Source organism: Tachyglossus aculeatus, chromosome 15 (assembly GCF_015852505.1).
Source record: "Tachyglossus aculeatus isolate mTacAcu1 chromosome 15, mTacAcu1.pri, whole genome shotgun sequence".
Taxonomy (NCBI): domain Eukaryota; kingdom Metazoa; phylum Chordata; class Mammalia; order Monotremata; family Tachyglossidae; genus Tachyglossus; species Tachyglossus aculeatus.
In genome coordinates this window covers 16,256,676-16,266,319 of record NC_052080.1, presented here as the reverse complement: position 1 = coordinate 16,266,319, position 9,644 = coordinate 16,256,676, and the positions used below count along the sequence as shown (strand labels likewise).

General features: G+C 43.7%; 1 non-coding gene across 1 annotated transcript; it reads right to left on the bottom strand.

The window, feature by feature from the left end:
• Positions 1–9,215: 9,215 nt before the first annotated feature.
• Positions 9,216–9,353, bottom strand: LOC119937911. The gene has a single exon (XR_005454282.1). It is a non-coding gene; the product is annotated as a small nucleolar RNA SNORA7 (small nucleolar RNA).
• Between the last annotated feature and the right edge of the window lie 291 nt (positions 9,354–9,644).

The following is a 9,644-nucleotide window of genomic DNA, read 5'->3' as shown; positions in this document are numbered from 1 at the left end:
ATGATCCATGCCAGAGAGCTGAATTTTGGTTTAAGAAGGCTCCATAAAAACCAGAAAAATGATGATTGAACATCCTGCCTTTATTTGGCCATTTATACAGTGTCTGGGGAACAGTGAAAGGGTGTCAGGGGAGTGGGTAAGGGAATGAAATGAGCTCTTAATAGTTTGAGAGCTAAAGCCTAAGAAGGTTGCACAACTCTTCACTGGACGGAATCCTTCACCTAATGCTGGGGTCTGAGACTCAAAGAGATCCTTTCCTTCAGGTTGCTAAGGGGAAAGTTACTCTGGAAAATTTTTAATTTTAGGTGTTGAAAATCAGCTATTTCCTGCACAATACATTAGTGTGACGTCTATATGACATATTTGAAACTTCTGGCAACTCTTATGAAATACCACTATGAAAGCAAGTGAAAGGGAAACCTTTCTGGAAAACCAAGTGTGAAGGGTGAGATAAAAATATATTTAGGAATTACACTCATATACGTAAAAAAAAAACCAACACACCCAGAGCAGAATCAGATTCATCTCACTAATGATTCAGAGCTCCAGTGGGAATGACACGGTCATGAAGCTGAAGAAGTAGGCAACAAAGCATGAGAGTGATAATAATAATAATAACAATAATAATAATGATAATAATATTGGTAATTTCTAAGCACTTACTTTGTGCCAAGCACTGTTCTAAGCTTTGGGTAGATACAAGGTAATTAGGTTGTTCTACGTGGGGCTCACAGTCTTCATCCCCATTTTACAGATGAGGGAACTGAGGCACAGAGAAGTGAAGTGACTTGTTCATCCCATACATACCATAAAAAAGGAGTTTACAATCTAGTGGAAGAGATAAACAGTAGAAGAAATTACCCGTATCAGAAGAATTAGGGGTTTCTAGTCTCAAAAGACATAGAGAGGAGCTTTGACTGAAATCTACGATATCATGATGGGTGTGTTTGGGGTGAACACAGAATTGTTGTTGATCACATCCCAGAACTCCAGGATCGGGTTGAGGGGTACTCATTAAACCTTCAATATGGTAGGTTCAAAACCAATCCATGATATCTATTGAGTGTTTACTGGGCACTGAGCACTGCACTAAGCACTTGGAAGAATATAATGCAACAGACTAAGTTTATTGTGCTCTCCCAAGTGCTTTGCACCTAGTAAACACTCAATAAATGCAGCTGAATGAATGAATGGACACAATCCCTGTCCACAAAGACAAACTCTTTTTACATTACATGTTTTAAGCATTTGGGATTTCTTACTGTACAACGCTGGGGGGCTGGAAATTGCTGATTCCAGAGGGGTTAAGATAAATTCATGTCTGAGTGGTGCATAGTGAGTGGGTTATTATAGAGAAAGTTAGGGTGGCAGAGGGAAAAGTTTGAATGTTGGATGATCTATCCCTAACTATGAGAACATATATCTAGGAAGGCAACCATCACCTGGTTTCTTTAGATTTCCTATTGCAGATTCCGGGATTGGACAGGTCACTGCTGACCCCTTGCTTATTCATTCAATCATATTTGTTGAGTGCTTACTGTGTGCAGAGCACTGTACTAAGTGCTTATTCTCACTGCCCGGAATGCAAATCTTTCAGACCACAGCTCTCCCCATCTTCCAAGCCCTCTTAAAATCGTATCCTCTCCAGGACAAATTCCCCAATTAATTCCTACCCCAGATGCCACCCTTATGAATTTATGCCCATCCTCAGCACTTAATGTCTAAAGCCCCCCTAGACTGTAAGCTCGCTGAGGGTAGGGAATGTGTCTACTAACTCTGTTCTATTGTACTCACCCAAGTGCTTAGTACAGTGCTCAAGGTAAGCATTCAGTAAATACCATTGACTGGTTGATTGATTTTCAGGTAGCACATTCAACTATTTAGTTTTCCATTCTGACATACTTGAGTTATCCTCCGTCTTCCTCTTGTTTCTACTGTTTATAAAGGATTTAGGTCCATTTTTCTTCCCCACATTAGATAGAAAGCCACTTGAGGATAGCCACCTCTGGGGTCTGGTCCCAAGAGCTCAGCACCCAGCCCTGCACACAGTAAGCACTCAGCAAATGCTATTGATTTAGTTATTGATTGATCAGTGCTCTGATCCCCTGCTGGCATTGCCCATGGTCATATGATCTAAAATTTTGGACATTTTGCAGGGTTCCACTCTCTTAACGCAAGCTCAGAAAGAGAGAGGGGTACAGTCCTTCTGCCACTTGCTCCCTGAAAATTGGAGAATAATAATAATAATTATGGTATTTCTTAAGCACTTATGGGTGTGCCGGGCACTGTACTAAATGCTGGGGTGGAAACAATACATTTGGGTTGGACAAAGTCCCTGTCCTATGTGGGGCTCACTGTCTCAATCCCCATTTTCCAGATGAGATAACTGAGGCACAGGGAAGTTAAGTGACTAGTCCAAGGTCACACAGCAGACGTGGTGAAGCCGGGACTAGAACGCATGACCATCTGACTCCCGGGCCGGTGCTCTAGCTACTAAGCCATGCTTCTTTGAGAAGGATCCCAACTCAAGCTTCTTGGAAACCAAATTCAGGGCCTAAGCAGAAGAAATTGGGAAAGGAAATAACTGAGGGAAGACATATTTGAATAATTATAAGACGGGACATACAATGGAGCAAGAGGAAGCTTGTTTCAATTACAGCAGGAAGGATTTGATCTGACTTAGGGGAAAACTTCCTGATGGTAAAGGCTGATGGACATTAGAACAGGTTACCAGAGGGCTTTGTACCAATTCCTCCTCGTCCTCCTCCTCCAGAGGGTGTTTTGGGGACAGTGGCTTAGGTCTGGCCATAGACTTTGCCACAGAGAAGCACTAGAGTGCCACCCAGCCTATCCCCAAAACTAAAATTGAGGCACCAGGCTCCCTTGATGGAGTTTGGTGAGATTTATTTACCATCCAGCTAGTAATAATAATGATGGCATTTGTTAAGCGCTTACTATATGCTAGGCTCTGTACTAAGGGCTGGGGTGGCTACAAGAAAATCGAGTTGGACACAGTCCCTGCTCACAGCCTCAATCCCCATTTTGCAGGTGAAGTAACTGAGGCACAAAGATGTGAAGTGACTTGTCCAAGGTCACACAGCAGACACGTGATGGAGCTGGGATTAGAACCCATGACCTTCTGGCTCACAAGCCTTCACCAATAGAGTGAGCCTACCAAACAGGTTGCATGCTGTTCATTCTGGCTACTGCCCCCACAAAATGGCAGCAATCACTTCTAGACCCAGGCTACCCTTAGTCCTGCTCAATATTCGGAGAAATACAGGTTCCCTGGCATTTAAATCTCCTTTCTTCCCTCAAGGTTGATAACACTGGGCCTTTTGCTGGGTGCTGGAGTCCTCAGGAAAACAGGCTGTCAGCTTTTTTGCTATGTCTCCAAGAGATGATAGAGTCATCAGCTTCCTGATGACCCCTATTCCTCTTTCATCCTGTAATCCCTGGGCACTCTCCCCAAACTCCCAACCCCCGGCTGGCCTCTTCTGAGCTTTCCCCAGGTATTAACAATAAATAGTCAATAAATACCATTGGCTGATTGATTGCCTTTCTAACTTCTTTTTCAGTGTCCTTAACAATTGAGGGAAGAATTTCTGAAAGGCTTTTCTCCTCTTCTTCAATCCATTAGTCAATCAATCAGTGGTATTTATTGAGCATTTACCATGTGCAGAGTACTGTACTAAGCACATGCGAGAGCATGGTACAGTACAGTTTGTAGATACAATCCCTGCACTCAAGGAGTTTACAATGTAGGATCTTCTCGTTAGACAAAGGACAAATTGCTTCCTCAAACACATCCTTTCTAACACATCCTCAACAGGACCTTCCCATAGTCCCTCAGAGGGGAAATTTGTGGGGAGATTGGACAGAGGGAAAAGTTGGGCCATTGGTTGTTGGAAGTTGGATCTTCTCTGTATCTGTATGGCTTTGGGTTATTTATAGGAGAAGTGGTGGAGAGAGAGGAGGAAGGGAGAATTGCAGGGTGGTGGTGGATGAGATTTCCAGATGGCATAAACGTCAAAAAACTCATCAAAGCAATAATTGCTGAAGGCAGAAGTATTAGGGATAAGGCAGAAACCTGTGGTGTCAGAGGGAAGACAGGAGGCTAATAGGAGACCACAGGAGAGATTTGAAGTCACAGATACGTTTGGCCATTTTCAAAATTCTTGGGTCCCAGGAAGAGATTCCCACCTGTTTTTCCAATGTTTCAGATTTGCTAAAACCCCACATATGCAGTTCACCCCCTGAGCATTCTTTTCCTCTTAATTTTTGAACTTGTTTATTTTGGGGAAATGGAATCCGTATGTTTCTGGTTCATTTACACTTAGCTCATCAGAATGTGGTTTGCGAGTCCTGTTTAGTGTCCAAGATGTCTTTGGAGACTTTAGGGAATTTATCTCTGCATTATGACTTTCCAACATCCCAATGCCCAAACAGGAGTCCAAACAGTCGAAGATCGAGTCTACATCTTGCCAAAACTCAGGATACCCGAGGTAACCTGAATTCAAGAGAATTATCCCATCCTCTGGGTTTCTTCTCTGGTAAGGATCTGATAGTTACATTTGTTTTTCATTCGCATGAGTCTGGGGCAAAATCTGACTAAGTGTTGATTGAGAGCAGAAGCATATGCCGGGTTCTTCAATCAATGAATCGATCACTTGATAGTATTTATTGAGTGCTCACTGTGTGCAGAACACTGTACGAAGCCCTGGAGAATGTACAACAGAGGTGGAAGATACAAATCCCTACCCATAATGGGAATACAGTGTCCAGGGCAGACATTGAAATAGATTAGGGAGAGGAAAGTAGTAGAGTATAAAAATACTTTACCCTCTCAGGATCACACCTGGAGTATTTCCAGTACTTTACCCATCTCAACTATGGGAGGGAGAGTCCAGCGGAGGCAAATTGTACTTCCCAAGTGCTTAGTACAGTGTTCTGCACACAGTAAGCACTCAATAAATGCAGCTGAATGATTGAATACCCATTCCATTCCTTGCTTGGGCAGTAGCTAGCAAGTGGAAGGCAATCTGCCATAGGTCAAAACTCACCTGTGCTGAGCAAAAGCTGCACAGGAGGGAGTTGAGGGCGGAGACTCAAGTTTACTGCGTGGAAGAAGTCAATGGTAAATCACTTCCATAATAATACCAAGAAAAATCTACGGATACACTACCAGAATGAAAGCAGATGGAGATGGGGTGTTCTGGGAGAGATGTGCCCCCGGAGTCGCTATGGGTCGGAGACGACTCGACTGCATAAGACAAAAGAATATTTACACAAAGTACTGTGGGGTTGGCATGAGTATCAAAGTGCTTAAGAGGCACACAGACAAGTTCATAGCTGATGCAGAGGGAGAGGATGGGTAGGGAAAATAAAGGACTTAGTCTGGGAAGGTCTTTCGGAGGAGGTGGGATTTTCTGAGGGTTTAGAAAAGTGAGGAAAGGGATGGTCCATTGGATGTGACAGGGTTGGGCATTTTGGGCCCAAATGGAGGTCAAAGAAACATGCCCCCAGTTTCTGACCTGGCTTTGGGGAATGAGTTTGCAGAAGCAAAGGTTCAGGGGGTCAAGTTGGATAAGCACTCAGATGTCGGAATTCTTATCTGATTCTTATCAGATGCTTAGCTTAGACAAACTGTCCAGCTTTGGACTCGGCAAAATATTATACAATCAGGAGTGCATTATCCCATTTCCTTCCAATCTTCCTGTCTCCTTTCAGCCTAAGAGCACATCTCCTGCTGAATTCCTCATGATTAGAGTTGTTCAATTCCACGGATGGTTTCTCTATTTTTATCAGATCTTACAGAAAGGTCCACACCTGGTCCCTGGTTCTCTAGACCTCAGTCTTGCTGAAGATGGTGAATTCTTAAAGAAAGACTAATTTTTCCCGCTGTCTGTGATGTGGTATAAAGCCCAGGGATTTTAGTTGCATCTGCAGCCTTTGGGGACTTGGTATTCATCCCACCCTAAGCCCTAACATAACTTATGTACAGATCCGTAATTTAATTATTTATATTAATGTCAGTCAGTCAATCATATTTATTGAGCACTTACTGTGTGCAGAGAACTGTATTAAGCACTTGGGAACAACAAACAGATACATTCCCTTCCCACAACGAGCTTATAGCCTACAGTCTAGTGTCTATCTCCTTCTCTAGACTGTAAACTCATGGACAGAGAACGTTTCTTCCAGTTCTGTGCATGGTACTCTCCCAAGTGTTTAGAACAGTGTTCTGCACACAGTAAGCACTCAATAAATAGCACTGATTGATTGACTGACTGATTGAGGAGGTCCAGCTGGTAGGAAATTTACTTGTCTTCACAGAGATCCACTTTGCAAAGAGTTGGGTTTGCTCACCCACAGGTCAAAGAACAGATGAGTATCATAGTTGTAAACAGAACACCTTTGGTCAGAGGCAACACACTGAGTCTCTTTCTCCTTCTTCATATCCCCTGGCCTGTTCATCACCCCTTCTCCATCAGGGAGATTTCCCTCCCTGATTCTTGGATTCAAATCCAGAATCCCGGGTTCTGTCGGGATACACTCCTTGGGAGGTGAAGCTGGTTTTGAGTGACTTCTGACCTCTCTCTTGAATGCTCTAGGCAAATCCCTTTGGTTCTCCTGCACCTGGTGGGGTTTTGCAGATTATGATTTTTTTTTTTTTTGCATGCAACATTAACCAGGCAGTCCATGGAAAGGGAGACAGATGTTTGGGTTCAAACACAATTCAGTGAGCTCACGGGGGACCCAAAGAAGACTGCATCCATCCCAACCAAACCAGGTGCCTTCAGGGGTACCAGGCTAGCCACCCCATGGGACCAGTTGGACAAACAAATTGGACTCCGTCCAACCCGATAACTTTGTATCTACCCCAGGGCTTAGAACAGTGCTCAGCACATTGAAATCACTTAACAAATACCATTTTTTTAAGCAAGTCCAAAAAGAAATGTGAGCTTGGAGCTACTTACCAGTCCATGGAGGGATTATTCATTCAACAATGAAGACGGTGAATTTGACCAGCCTTATTAATATGACGACCTTAAGATGAGTTCGAGCTCTTTGGCTCACTCTGGGATCTTATACAGGGCTCTTCCCTTCCATCGGAGAGCCCCATGAGCAATTAAAGACTAAACAGGGTTGACAGATGCTAGTGATGTGCAACCCTAGGCACGGAAACACTAATCTAAGCAGATGTATGGGTGAGGGGGAATGATCTCAGAATCTGTAAATTAAAGGGGATTATAATCTGAAGCCATGAGGGTCAGGAAGTGTTGGGGGAGGGAAACGTAATGTAACCGTCAAGTGGCTACATTCACAGAGAAAATAGCTGGGGACCAGACAGTGTTATTTTCAAAGAAGAGAGTGGCAATAATAATAATCATACTAAGGTCTGCTTATGACCTTAGGCAAGTTCCTTCACTTCTCTGTGCCTCAGTTGCCTCATCTGTAAAAATGCGGATTAAGGTTGTGAGCTCCACGTGGGACATGGACCGTATCTGATCTGACTAGCTTAATACAGTGCCTGGAAAATACTACGTGCTTAACAGATACCACTAAAAAAAAAAGCTAACAATGTGAATTCGAAGAACACTTTCATTTTTTCCAAAGCACTTTGAAAAAATGTATCTTATTGTCCTCCCAACATCGCTGTGAAGTAGGAATAATCATCCACAGCTTAGTGATAATGTCTGAGGTATTTGTTAAGTGCCTACTATGTGTTAAGCACAGTACTAAGCAGTAGTTTAGATATAAGATAATCAGGTCAGGCACAGTCCCTATCCCACATGGGAATCACAGTCCAAGTAGGAGGGAGAACAGGCATTGAATCCCTATTTCACAGATGAGGAAACTGAGGCACAGAAAAATTAAGTGCCCAAAGTCACAGAGCAAGCAAGGGGCAGAACTGGGATTAGGACCCAGTTTCTCCAACTCACTGTCCTATACTCTTTCCACAGGGCTACACTGTTTCTTGCCTAAGGAAGTTTGATTAAGAGGAAACTGAGGCATAGAAAGGTTAAGTGACTTGTCCCAGGCCAGACAGCAGACCAGTGGTGACACCGTGACTATAATGTTGGTCTCCTGACTCCCAGATTTGAGCTCTCTTCGCTAGACCACTCTGCCTCCCAAAGTGTTATCCTCCCAAATCCCAAATCCCCAGGTGACTAGAGGGACAAATAATAATGGTATTTGTTAAGCTCTTACTATGTGCCAAGCACTGTTCTAAGCACTGGGGATGATACAAGGTCATCAGGTTGTCCCACCTGGAGCTCATAGTCTTAATCCCCATTTTCCAGATGAGGTAACTGAGGCGCAGAGAAATGAAGTGACTTGCCCAAAGTCACACAACTGACAAGTGGCGGAGCCTGGATTAGAACCCACGACCTGTGACTCCCAAGCCTGTGCTCTTGCCACTAAGTCACTCTGCTTTCGAAGCAACCCTCTCTATAGTGGAATTCATTACTTTCTGTCTGAGATCACCAGGAGGCCCTGGCAAGCTTTCTCTGTGAAAAAAATCCTAATGGGTGTATGCCATTTATTCATTTATCCCTCTCTGAGATTTTAAAGACAGTAATGTCCCAAAGAGTCCTGAACACAGACTGCCTGAAAGAAACAGCTATAACTTGCCCTTAAAGAGGAATTAGATGGCCTGTATTGAGCCCTTTGAAGATAAATCTGTCCTCTGAAGAAAGAATCTCTCCTCAGATTCTGGACTACTGGAGATTCAGGTTCAGTGTGTTTGGATAACAGTCATTAGTAACAATAAACAGGAAGGGAATTCAGAGTATAAGCATTCTGAGAGCAGGGAACTGTGTTTTGTACCTCTGTGAGCCCGTTGTTGGGCAGGGACCGTCTCTATATGTTGCCGACTTGTACTTTCCAAGCACTTAGTACAGTGCTCTGCAAACAGTAAGCGCTCAGTAAATACGATTGAATGAATGTCAGTTCCCTTAGCACAGTAATACAGGTCTCTGTGTATATTGTCTTGTATTATGCTGTGAAGTCGTCTCAGAACCACAGCGACTCCATGGACATACCTTTCCCAGGTCACCCCACTCTCCATCTGCAGTCATTCTGGTAGTATCACCACAGAGTTTCCTTGGTAAAATTATGGAAGGAATCTTTGCCTTCTTCCCTGTGGTAAACTTGACTCTCCTCCCTCGACTCTCTCTCACGCCGCTGCTACCCAACACAGGTGAGTTTTGACTTGTTGCAGATTGCCTTCCCCTCGCTAGCCACTGCCCAAGCTAGGAATGAAATGGACAGGCCTCTGCTTGACTGTCCCTCCCTTAGCCTAGACTGGTAGACTACTGGAAACTCTCCAGCTGCAACCCTGAGAGGGGATGAGTACTGCTACTATTATTATTACTACCCTCACTACTACTATTACTACTTTTACTACAGCTACTATTCCTGCTAGCACTGCTACTGCTACTGCTACTACTACTAATAATAATAATGGCATTTTTAAGCACTTACAATGTGCAAAGCACTGTTCTAAGCACTGGGGAGGTTACAAGGTGATCAGGTTGTCCCACAGAGGGCTCACAGTCTTAATCCCCATTTTATAGATGAGGTAGCTGTGGCACAGGAAGTTAAGCAACTCACCTGAAGTCACACAGCTGACAATTGGT